The sequence below is a fragment of the Mercenaria mercenaria genome, chromosome 12, assembly GCF_021730395.1.
Source record: "Mercenaria mercenaria strain notata chromosome 12, MADL_Memer_1, whole genome shotgun sequence".
In the NCBI taxonomy this organism is placed as follows: domain Eukaryota; kingdom Metazoa; phylum Mollusca; class Bivalvia; order Venerida; family Veneridae; genus Mercenaria; species Mercenaria mercenaria.
In genome coordinates, this window is record NC_069372.1 from 47,356,645 (window position 1) to 47,370,512 (window position 13,868).

The 13,868-nt window shown below is 34.3% G+C and overlaps 1 protein-coding gene across 2 annotated transcripts in view; it reads left to right on the forward strand.

Moving 5' to 3' along the window:
* Window positions 1-6,755: 6,755 nt before the first annotated feature.
* The window catches only part of LOC123533707 (non-neuronal cytoplasmic intermediate filament protein-like), a 28,233-nt gene continuing 21,120 nt past the window's right edge, over window positions 6,756-13,868 (forward strand). Inside the window, exon 1 of one of the 2 annotated variants that reach the window (XM_045315497.2) lies at window positions 6,756-6,887. The gene's annotated coding sequence lies outside the window, so the exon portion shown is untranslated. Of the gene's footprint in view, window positions 6,926-13,868 lie in introns of both variants that reach the window. The other variant, XM_045315498.2, reaches the window with a different exon arrangement.

Consider the following 13,868-nt stretch of genomic DNA (forward strand, 5'->3'; position numbering starts at 1 on the left):
ATGCTGTTCACTTTTAAAGCCTACTGCAATTAGAGAAACCATTAGCGAACAGCATGGATCCTGACCAGGCTGAGCGGATGCGCAAGCTGGTCTGGATCCATGCTGGTCGCAAACCCACTATGTTGATTTTTTCATGGCACGGCTCAAAATTTTATATTTAGCAAATACTGACCTATTACTTAAAAGTATAAGACGTTCAAATATATTTTTATTTTGAATCTTGAACTGCAGACCAGTTTGCAGTTCGCAATTCGAATCACGAACTGCGAACTGCAGATCAGTTTGCAGTTCGCAATTCGAAACGCGAACTGCAGACCAGTTTGCAGTTCGCAATTTGAAACACAAACTGCGAACTATAGACCAACTGTGAAATGCATTCTTGTCTGCAATGCGCAAGAAAGTGCTGATCAGACTGCACTTTGAAATTTTTATTGTAATCAGCAGACAAGATTGCAGTTTGCAATTTGGAACGCGAACTGCGGACCAGTTTGCAGTTCGCAGTTGAAAACGCGAAATGCGAACTGCAGACTAATTATGAAAAGCATTCTTGTCCGCAATGCGCTGGACAGTGCTGATCAGACTGCACTTTGAAATTTGAATAAATTGTAGCCCAGTTTACAGTTCGAAATACGAATCGCGAATTGCAGACCAGTTTGCAGTTCGCAATTCGAAACGCGAACTGCAGACCAACTGTGAAATGCATTCTTGTCTGCAATGCGCAGGACAGTGTTGATCAGACTGCACGTTGACATTTGAATCGTAAAGCGCAGACCAGTTTGCAGTTTGCAATTCGAATCGCGAACTGCAGACCAGTTTGCAGTTCGAATTTGAATCGCGAACTGCAGACCAGTTTGCAGTTCGCAATTCGAAACGCGAACTGCAGACCAACTGTGAAATGCATTCTTGTCTGCAATGCGCAGGACAGTGTTGATCAGACTGCACGTTGACATTTGAATCGTAAAGCGCAGACCAGTTTACAGTTTGCAATTCGAATCGCGAACTGCAGACCAGTTTGCAGTTCGAATTTGAATCGCGAACTGCAGACCAGTTTGCAGTTCGCAATTCGAAACGCGAACTGCAGACCAACTGTGAAATGCATTCTTGTCTGCAATGCGCAGGACAGTGTTGATCAGACTGCACGTTGACATTTGAATCGTAAAGCGCAGACCAGTTTACAGTTTGCAATTCGAATCGCGAACTGCAGACCAGTTTGCAGCTCGCAATTCGAAACGCGAACTGCTAACTTCAGACCAAATGTGAAATGCATTCTTGTCTACAATTTGCCGGGCAGTGCTGATCAGACTGCACACTTTGAAATTTGAATCGTAAACTGCAGACTAGTTTGCAGTTCGCAACACAAATCGCAAACTGCAGACCAGTTTGCAGTTCGCAATTCGAAACGAGAACTGCAGACCAACTGTGAAATGCATTCTTGTCTGCAATGTGCAGGACATTTTTGATCAGACTGCACGTTGACATTTGAATCGTAAAGTGCAGACAAGTTTACAGTTCGCAATTCGAATCACGAACTGCAGACCAGTTTGCAGTTCGCAATTCGAATCACGAACTGCGAACTGCAGACGAGTTTGCATTTCGTAATTCGAAACAGGAACTGCGAACTGCAGACCAACTTAACTAAAATAACTAAATTGCTACATTAAATCGTTATTGTTTTACGCTGAAATAAATTTTAAAATCAAAATATCAGTCTGTTTTACAGCATATATGTCATGTAGTAGAGTGTAATATTTGTTTTTATATCTTTATGAAAATTTAATATTTTAACTTATTTCTATATTCAAGGCCTTGTTTTTCGTACAAAAATGTATATTGACATACAAAAAGAGGTCTGCCAAATATCAGCAGATAAAAACATGTCATGGGATGGTAAATTGTATTCGTACATCCGTTTAAACCACATTGACTATGACATTGCAAGTGTGGTTTGAATAAAGTACATTTTCTTTGTTTTGTGAACCGGATTTCAAGATCCTTTTCTTTGGCAGTTTGTAAAGAATTTTATCTTTATGCAGGAGTTTATTTGTGCAATGCAAACATGCACTCGAAAGACTGCCATTCAATAGTATATTTGTTTTCAACTTAAAGGAAAAAGGAACAATTGTCGACCATTGCTTCAAGCAAAGAGGAATATGCTGACGTAATGAAAACACTGTATCTGAGAAACTCCGGTCAAAATCCATCATGAATATTACGTAAATAGTAATGTATGTTCATGTCAGTGAGTGTGGGGAGGGGGAGAGGGTGTCGAGGTGCATGCTCTCTCTGAAAAAGAAAAGAATTGCAGAATAACTCTGATGCATTTCGATGTTTATATGAAGATATTCTGTCCCCACTTTTGGATTTTTTTTTTATAATTCTAGGCTTTAAAAAAATGAATGCTTGCAGTTTTTAGGAACAGTGGTGCGCTGGGTTCACCCTTTACTCAGATAGTGTATACACTGTATTATAATTATATGTATGTATGTATACGGTGGGGAGAGTCCGAGACTACTCGAGGGGGAACCCAATCCCGCATTTATTTTTGTATTTTAAACACTATATCCTGGATTCTGCTGAATTTTAAGAATAATTAAATTTTGTCATTAACTGAAGTTTCACAAAATTAGTGTTTCACTGAAGAAAAGTTTGTATTTCAAATGAAATTTTTATTATAAGAGTTAAAACTATAAATATTGTTATTCACATTTTTCGGTCTATGTGTTTTAGAGCTATTCGTATTAAAATTCATGTAGTTATTTATTTGAGAAAGTATTGTATTATTTCTGTATGAGGGGGTACTGCCCCCCCCCCCCCCCCCCCACCCCACCTCTTAAAATTTTGCCATTTGTGCATGCCTAATCATGAATTCTAAGGGGATTTTAGCACCGATTATGGTTGTCGATTATTTAAGGTTTAAGTTACATACTGTTAACAAAACTTGGAAAAAATGGTATTTTAAGTAGAAATCTATATAAAGGTGCAAGGTTTTGAATATTTGAACAGCCAAATACTGAATTCTTGTGAGCTTTTAGGATGTAATTATTAGTTGGTCTTACAGCTTAGAAGAAAATATGTGTACAGGGTGAAGAGCTTCACAGGAGACAGCGCGCTCGACTAAACTTCGATGCTGAATAATGAAACTGGGCACATCTAAGGAAGCTGGAGCTGTCACTGGAGTGTTTAATTACTCCAATGTGGATGAAGATATTGGACAATAGCTTAATTAAGTCTGTGTCAAATGTTTTTAGAAATAAAAGAGATAGAGAAGTGTATCAAAACATTAAATATAAGTATAACAGGGCCATAATTCATGGAAAATTTCTGCAAAAGTAATGCACCATGACATTGTGTCATATCATGTGGCTAATAATATGGAGCAACTATATGAAGTTTGAATCAAATAAGTGAGATAAAGCAGAAGTACATCACAACATGAACCTGAAATTCCTGTAAGAAAGGGGGCATAACTCACAGCATTTTGGTGCCAGCATCATGAACATTGTGTCATATGATGTGGGTGACCATGTAGAACAACGGTTTTAAGTATGAATAAAATCCATTCAGTAACAACAGAGATATAGTGAAAAAAGCATCAACATTAAACTGAAACGCTAAGTAAAAAGGGGACATAAGTCACTAAATATATGGACCTTGTGTCATATGATGATGAGGATGATGATGTGGAAGAACTATTTTAAGTTTGAATAAAATTCATTAAATAATAACAGACAAAGAGTGAAAGTGCACCAAAACTTTAACATGAAATTCTAAGTAAAAAGGGAAATTATAAATAAAATAGTAGTGCAAGAGTTCTAGCACTTGTGCCAGATGATGTGGTTGATAATAAGAAATAACCATTTTAAGTTTGAAGCAAATCCATCAAGTAATCACAGAGATAAAGAGAAAAAAAGAGAGAAAGTGCATCAAAACTTTAACCAAGGTGTGGATGCGGAAGGATACTGGCGAGTAGGATAGCTCTCAGTATACTCCGTATAGTCAAGCTAATTATACTCAAAAGATAGTGTTCCCGAACTAGGTCGAAAACCTTCCAGATGTGGTCAAAATAGTGAAATATTCTAAGTTTGAATACTTCCCGGTCACCTTCTATGACCTCTCCTCAAAATCTAAATCTGTTCAGGCACCAAATCTTGTTCAGGGTCATAACTACACTTTCATTTAGGGTGTGTCTATATTTCATTGACATATGGGCTCAAACTAGGTCGAAAACCTTCCAGACTTAAACATGGTTTAGGCATCTGAGGTCTTCCTCCAACATAAAAGCTGGGAAGTCGCCATATGACCTATAATTGTGTCCGTGCGACGTTAAACCCAATAAAATCAATCGATAAATAAACATGGTTTAAATAGTGATATTTTCTATGAGCAAACGCTGCCCGGTCATCTTAATTATATGACCCTGTAGGGCTACCCAATGGATATGTTGAGCGCAAATAACCAATCTGCGCTATTTACCAAACGCGCAGCGCATATAACAAATTTTTGTACGTTGGTTATATGCGCAACAATTTACCAATTGTTGCGCAGGATAAATTTACCCTGCGCGATTTACCAAATGCGCAGCGCAAATAACAAATGTAACTTTATATATCAGAAATTTGCATTTCGTGTTTGATAAATCATGCAGTTGGTCAATTTATTAATAAATATAGATGTCAAAAAATGCTGAATATCTTGGTACTTAAAATATGTGTCATAAATTTGTTTCTACATCAGTAACTTCACGGCAGTAGGTTTTAATACCTCCGATCTTATACAAAATGCAATAAAACCCAAACATGCGTGAAGGTGTGATTTCCTCCAGCTTGCACACGTCGTCCTCTGGTATGTTTTAGGCTATTTTTATAATTTTCTACTTCACCCGAGCACACACTTAGCAAAATCTCTTTTTTATTATATTGAAATATCTTGAAATTTCACAATAATATTCTTTTTACCAACGGGAGCATATCTCTCAACATGTCTATAAGATAAAAATAAAAAAGTCACAGAATTAAAAGAAAATTCTTACAGATCTTATCTATATTATTATTATTAGTAGTAGTATTAGTATTATTATTTTATAGTACAAAATCGATTGAATAAAGAGTAGGCCTAATTTTCATCAAAACGTAAACGAAATTTTATATTTTGTAGCTGCACAAGATATGTGTTCGGTGCCCTGCGCTAAATGAAAATCTGGATAACTTGAATATCTTTTATAAATCATATTAACTTTTACTTAGATTTACGATTACAGACTAAAACTGTAGTTTTTTTTTTTTTACAAATCTACAAAATGTAATATTTCGTTCACATTTTGACGAAACTTATTAGTTATTCTATCTGTCTCACTATAAAACATTAAAAATGATATAAGTATAAAAGATCTGTAAGAATCGTCTTTTAAGTCTGCTTATTTTTGTTTTATTTTTAATCTTGGCCATGTCAAGAGATATGCGTTGGTATGATGAAAAAAAGCGATATGGTGAATTGTGGTAAGTGTGTGGCAATTCAGTCTTTTATGTAAATCTTCTTTATGTCCTATATCCGGTATAAAATGACTGCGTGTGATCGAATCAGTTATGAAAAGAATAGAGAGGACGATGTGGCTATCCGAAGGAAATCACACTTTCATGCATGTTTGAGATTTATTGCATATTGTATCATACTGCAGATATTGAAACCTGGTGACCGACTTCCATTAATTTACTGATGTTGAAATAAATTTATGACACATTTTTAAAACCAAGATTTGCAATATCAGTCTGTAATTGTTAAACAATGTAAAAGTTAGCACGGTTTATGGCAGTTATTATCAGAGTAATTTCCGGATTTTCTATTAGCGCAGGACACATCTTGCACAGCAACAAAAATTCGTTCACGTTCTGGCGAAAATTACTCTTTTGTACTACAAAACATTAAAAAATATCAATACGATCTGTAAGAAATGATCAATATATATTTGAAATATCGGTGTCATTTCAGGATTTGATATTAGCGCTGGATCGACATCCCGCACAGGCTACGGCGTTTAAAATTTAAAAAAAAAAAATAAAAAAAAAAAATAAAAAAACTTGTGTTATTAAATATACTTTGGATATTTTGTATCATTTTAAAGTTTTTTAACACCTATGACAAATGACTCTTAAAACCGCCGTCAACAAAAATTTTTAGTCCATAAACTACCAGGGACGTGAGCATCTCATTGAAATTACCGCATAAATACGCTCATTTACTTTAAAAAAAATGTTTTTCTTGTTCTTTACAAATTAAGCACAGTCAATTCACACCTTTACGCGTGCCTGATCACCGACAATTTTAAAATTAAACAGTTTTATATAGGCCTACAAATCTAACCCTCTAATGATATTCAATGTTATCGGGAGATATCATCCATATGTTAAAAGCGCAGACTCGTTTACCAAACGCGCAAGACAGTTACCCTGCGCATATAAGAAATATATAAGGTTGCCCGATTTACAAATCTTTGCGCAGATAACAAATTGGTTATTTGCGCTGCGCGATTTACCAAATGCGCAGATTGGCTATATGCGCGTAACAGATACACCAGGTACCTAATTTTGGCCTGGACCTATGTAGTATACATAAATGTAAGCTTTTGTAGTTAGTAACCCGAAAGAATATCAAATGATCATTTACTTTGCACTTTGTTTTAAACCACTTCAGTGCTAAATGCCCGACATTTCATTGAATACTGACAGATATGACAAATATAGATTGATATGAAACAAGATCTACACAGACCGCCCAAGGTCACTGATATTTAAGCGCGTGCACGCATGCAGAGTTTTGTATTTCGTCTGCAAATTTAAAACAGAAGGTGCCAGATTTTGTTTGGTGACAAATCGAAATAATTTCTTATCAAGGTACGTTTTAATTGTGAGGGATTACATTAGCTATCAAGGTATTTAATAGTTTGCTTTAATTACATAACGTGTGCAAATGAGTTAAAAAAAGTAAAATTCATATAATCTTAAAACACTAAAAATCATATCAAATAGCATGAGCATGAATGAAAGTAAATTTGCAAGGTTTTAGTTTGTGTTTATTTGACATTTATATAAAACACCTAGAAATACAATTAACATTTCTTAAAGAGACATGTATCAGGTCTATGGTCTGTCAAAAAGTACATTCATTTTGTTTGTAATTGTAAAATATTTTATGCATAAATCACTCATGCAGTCCGTAAAACATGCTCAGAGCTCTCTACTGCGTTAGTCACACGGTAAAAAATGTGACGTAAAATGGAAGGAATTTAATTATATCATATTCATAAAATATCAATTTGAATAGCATTGCTCAATTATTTTAAATTGATTCATTATTTAGAACTGATTAGTAATTTAGCATTGATTAATGAATTAACACTGATTGGCGATTTAGATAAATGATTTTTTGATTGTACATGCGCTTAAATCAATTCTGAATTTTTTCCTAAATATGTCAAAAAAACATCACAGTAGGTAACGCGAGAATTCATACGTAATACACTAACACCAAAAACATGCTACTTACACTTACGTGTTTTTATCCTTATTGTTTATATTTATACAAAAAGACAGCTCTATACAATATTAATGTGTTATTAGTTCTGTGATTAACATGAATAGATAAGCTAGTGTTATATATATATATTTATTGTTTGATGTTAAAGGTCCATATTTCTGTAGTATTGCTGCTACTGATCAAAAGTTATAGCAGTGCTGTAACGTTTTAGCAGTAGTATCAGCCGCACTGCTGTTACCTACCACGAACTTCACGCTGGTCAAAGTAACCACATGTATGTATTTTTCCTGAACATAAGAGTGTGGGGTTGTCCTGCAAGGTGAGAGTAATCAAAATGATCTGTTTTATCTTAATTGCTTAGGCAGACAGACAAACAGACAGAAAGACCACATGTGTATGTATTATTTGACGTAATTTCATAAAGCTTGACTGAAAATATATTAGAAGATTAAATCCAGTCATCCAAGGATTTTTTCTCGGCATACATGCCTTAGATATGGAAGATAAAAACACTGTCTTAACAATACTGCAATGTCAGCATGCTCCAAAGAGTTCATACAAAGCTAGAACATAACAGGTATATCTAAAAGTGATACCGTCCTTGACGACTGTGCAGTTTCTTCCTTCACATTATTAAACGACAATTAGGCCTAAATTTTTCTTCTTTGTTTCCGGTAACATGCTAAAAAAAATTAGGGTTGGTTGGTAGGAATTTTTTTGTTTTGATTTTTTTTTATTAAGTGAGACTTTTCGGAAATTATTTTCGTGTTATACAAATAAGGGGGTTATGCATTTAGAACATCAATGAGTTGATTTCTAACATCACTGACCATGTTTTAAGCATAAAAAGTGCAGTTTTGTACATTTTTGTTAAAAAGTTGAAAAAATATTCTCTAAGGCCATAAAAAAACATTTTGGGTCTGGCCAAAATTTAGGGTAGGTCGGGATACCGGAAACAAACAATTTTTTTACGCCTTATCAAGAGACGAACGTTTTATGCGTATCGTTCTGATTGAAAGACTTTATTATTTTTTGCAATTGAGCTGTGATTTACAATTAAATAACAAAATACGTTAATAAAACCATACCAGAATGGCTTACTAAAGTGCAAAATGTTTAACTAACGCATGAATGCAGTTCGCCAGGATATTCGTAACACGATATGGGTTTATGAAAAAGAATATTATCTAATGACATTTGTTCATGTGTCACTGTGTACCTAACAGCATAACATAGATTTCATTGTAAACTACCAATGTAAATACTATCGAACTCTCGTTTTAATAAAGAACAAATGTTTCATGTACTTAACCTTTAGCCTACCGGCGGAAAGTGATCTTTGCCTTTGCTGCTAAATATTGGCAGATTTCTGTTTCATTCTATTCATTCAATAACATGATTTCGTTTTAAATTACACACAAAAATCAAAACTTTTAATGTTTATCATATGATGTATTTGAGAGGCACTAGGAAGTATTTGAATATGGAGAAAAACGTTAATTCATTACATGATAATAAAGGCATAGAACGAATGTTACATCATGCAACAAAACAACTACATTGCTTTACGGAATGTTATACAATTTTTAATAATCTTCTAAGTTTTAAAGTTAATGACGTCAGACCGCGTAAGTAACGCGTTAAACATAACTGTATTTGGCTCAAGAAGTAAGAATTGTAAGTTGGAAACGTTATGTACTGCTTAGTCGAATAAATAAGTTTATTTGAGCTGAAAAAGTAACTATTTAATGTCACAGTATCAGTTACAATTTCCATTTTTCTGATTTGTTATACGTTCCTTAAGAAGAGAATGCTTTAGTTTTGTGCTGGCGATTTAAGCTAAGCAATACATAACGTTTCCAACTTACAATTAATTTCATATGTGTCTTGCTTCTTGTGCCAAATATAACGCGTTACAAAAGCGTTCTGACGTCACTAACTTCAGAAGTTTAATCTGACGGAAAATAAATGTAAACAAATACCTTTTATTTCTGCAAAAATATGCTTCGACAACTTAATTGCATAATCGCAGACTTTAAATTTCATAGAGCTAAATCAAGTTTCTGTCAGCCGGCCAAAGATTTTAGATTTTTAATGTCAAAGCTTACTTATGGCCTAATTCTGTTACGAAGCCGCCGAATAAGTTAAATATATGTTATTGCCCAAACTATACTTTTTACTGTTTCAGACCATATGACATATATAGACATCTAATGTCGCCTGGTATGTCGAAATATAATGGTCATGCATTACATCTCACATGCTTGAAAAGCTGACATTTAGAAATGAGTGGCAATTTAAGATTTATGTTGATTCAGCGTTTTGGTCAAAGAAAGTAAATATCAAGATATATCTTTCATATCTTAATGCCTACGCTTTTATATCTCAAGTGTTTGTTTTACCTTCTTTTCTTAAGAGGCATAATGCAAAAAAACTGCCTATGGATTTAATTGTGACGTGACAGATCTCCATTTAGACTGATTCAGTTATTTTTTAAAAATCTTTCAACTCACAGATAAATATGTTATGTGCTATTGCATAATCCAGTTTCAAGTATGCCTTATGGCCCAAATTGGATTTTAATAGCATCGATGCAGTTTGGAATATTCTGAGACACATTCACTCTCACAACAACAGTCTTTAAGTGCCATGTGATGGCCGAAAAATGTCACCCCGCACTTTGACTCAATGTTTCTATTATTTCTGATCATTTGAGATCATTACGCCAATTTAAAGAGTTCTGCGTAAGCCTGTGCCACGAGACTTGAAAGGTGTTTCTGTTGTCGAAATCTACCATAAACCGAATCCAACCCAGTTTGGTTGTTTTCTATGCTTCCATCACATATTCTAACATAGTCCTTTACTGGCATAAAATGCTTTCGTGTAGAGAATTAATATAATATGATTTACCCACACCTATGTTACATTTACATATTTTACTGACGATTACTAGATACACAATCGATTTGCCTACCGTTTTGTATGCAAAAACAAGCGAACTGCTAGATTTTCCACCATTTCCCTATTGAAGAATATAATAGACATCTTTATCTACTTAGTAGGATTTTCCTGTTTTAATCTAGATATCCTTTACAAGTGTAAACCAATAATATCAGTCTGAATAGACCATACGTCCCTTATATTTGTGTCAGACAAGGAGATGACCCGATTCATAACTTATTCGAATTATAATAGTATGCCAATTGCTTTACCAAATACATTCAATGAAAATGCTGTCCATTTACGTTTTTTTTTTCAAATATAAGCTTAGGTCTACAATAGTTCCCTAGTTTGCATCTTGACGAACCTCTGATGGATGAGAATGGTGATTTGTTATTGCTTCGAAGCTTTTTGATAAATTCACAAATTATTCAAACAAGCTGCAAATCTTTAGAAAATACAGTCACAAACAGTAATAGTATATCTGAAAAGAAACATTTAAAAAAGGACCTCGAAGATGTTTTGATAAATTCACAAGATATTCCATCAAGCTGCAAATCTTAAAAAGTGCATTCGCAAATGTTTATAGTATAGCTGAAAAGGAGAATTATTTAACGGGTAAGAACTGCTTTGCGCAAAACGCTATTATTATTAAGGCAATGCATTTCATCCTCTGTTAGACACTTTGCAAACTTGTTCTTTATAACAGGGCGTTAGAATTGGAAAACTTCTTAGTTTCTTCAATCGACATAAACAGACAAGACATAAACAGACAACATTTTTTTTTCTGACCGCACCGTTAAACTGAAACTTATGCATTGCTATGAATACCGAACGCCTGTAACACAAATAACAAAAACTTTAGGGAACAAAAATGTAAATTTAAAGTATTTTAAGAATACTTAAGATTCTCCGGTGTAGCTTGCTTGGGATGACATCTGCTTGATAAAAGAAAGGAAACAGCAAATTTAGATGCAAGCTATTCATTTTTTTTTAAATTAATGTTTATTTTTTATTTGATCGATGTAATTTTTATCAGCAATGTAGCTAGGCTAATTTCAAATCTTATATGCCATTTGGACAATCCTGTCAAATTTCAGAGAAAACTATAATGGTTTATTGGGGCCTCCCTGGTCTAGTGGTTAAGGCCGCTGACTTCAAATCACGTGCCCTTCACCAATGTGAGTTCAAAACCTTGTTTGATGTGGAGAACCCTTCGCGTGAGGAAGCCATCCGGCTGGCATGCGGAAGATCGACAGTTCTGGATGCCTTAAACAATGCCTAGAGGGGCACCTTGGATTTTACTCACCATAAAACCTTGAAAAACAGTTTTATCGGCGTGTATCTCATCCCAACAAAAAATACTGGTTAAATTAAATGCGTGTGTTTAACGTTCAAAACAAGCTGTTGGTTTCTTTATCATACTTTAGAAATGAAATAAATAAAAACATTATTTACTAGGCCTAGAATATTAAAGTTCAGGTAAGTGGCAGATATAGGCTTATATCTGTTAAAGAAAAACTTTAGTTTGTGAGGCGGGCTGACACTTCTTCGAACTCAGTTTTATAAGCCTGGGACCAGTTTCCTGTAAACAATACAAATATCATGGTAATGATTACTTTCGCTGTAATGACGCATCATGCGTGTAGAAGTAATTTAAGTTAATAATTTTCTGATATGTTTGAACAGTAATTATTTTTACAGCTACTGGTTAAATTTGAAACTGTTCACTTCCTCTTTTAAAATGTACAAAACAAAAGGAAGTATAAAACACTAAAAACTTGTAACCACAAAATAATTTATCATTAAACGACAGTTGTCAAGGGGATGTTTGAATGTTGTAAATGAGCACATGCTTACAGTGAAGAAAATATTGTCAATGAGCAAAGTGAAATAACAAACACTTACGAAAAAATGTCTCAAAGAACGGGTGCAAATAGTCTGGCAAACACATTGACATTCGTCGTATAATATTACTAATCTACAACTCTAAGTTGTAGGCGAAATAGTATTTTCTGTAGGGGCCTCCGTGGCCGAACGCTGACTGCTGACCTAGAATTATTTGTCCTTCATCGCTGTGAGCTCGAATTCTAGCTCAGAAAGTAATATTCTCCAGGCAAATAAACCATTCAGCTAACTTACGGAAGGTCGATTGTTCTACCCAGGTGTCGGCCCATCCCTAAATAATGCATGGAGGGGCATATTGGTTCTTTCTGCACAATCAAAAGCTGGAAAAGTCGCAATATGACATGAGTTGTGTCGGCGTGACTCTTAATCTAACAACAAAAGATGTTTTCTGTAGAAGAGTGACCGTCGAATTTGATTTAATACCTTGAGTTGAAAAGGAAACTTATTCTCATTTTTTATATGAAACAGCTTTCTTTAGGAAAGGCACTAAAACTTTTCACTGTTGTAAAAATAAAAAAAGCAAAAAAAATAAAACAACGCACATTCCGAGAATCTGCTATTATTTTGCTTGCTTTTGTCCTATACCCCCCCCCCCCCCCCCCCCACACACACACCGGGGCCACCAAAAACACCTTCTTATAGATTTCATGTGGTACATATATGTTACCTTGTGTATTATGTCCAAGGAATACTATTAATTTTTAAAATATAGCTTGGTTATAAATGATGTCTGCGTGGTAAACATTAGCAGTTTTTAAAATCAAGATATGTAATTACATTTTTTAAAGATTTTCTAATAAGATAAAAGAATCATATTTGTCTAATTGTTTAATTTACACGTATTATCTCGTTTCAACCATTACTACGAATATCTTCTTCGGTTACAAATAATACTGTCTGTTCAGTTTCGCTAGAATACTCTCACTAAGTTATTTAAACTGTATCTTGACTATCAGCTGTGTGATCAATAAAAAAATACTTATGGATATATTGACCAACATTTTTTTAAAAAATCTGTTTTTATTACTTTTTGTCTGAAACATTAATGGGAAATGGTTCAAAGATGTTAAAGATTAAACAGAGAGCAGTCATATAGGAAATGGTTCCAATATGTTTAAGCTTGAATTTGAACCTGACGTAAGAACTGTTTCCAACATTTGGTGCCATGCCTTTTTCGATATAAACAAGTAAAACGGAGATTACGTAACGTTAAAAAGACGTAACGTTAAATGGCGAGTTAAAGCAATCATTGGGAATGTATCCACGTGTAAAAACTTCACTTTGAAAGGAGACGAACATGTAAAAGCTTGAATTTTAAAGCAATCTTAGGGTAGGAAATGGTTTCAACATGTAAAGACTTGAATTTGAACAGAACATGAAAATTGATATATAATTAAACGACAGTCGTTCAAGTGCATGTTTGCATTGTAGAAACTGTCTTATTGCAAGAAAACAGATCGCTTTATAAGCTGTCAAGTTTATGTTATCGA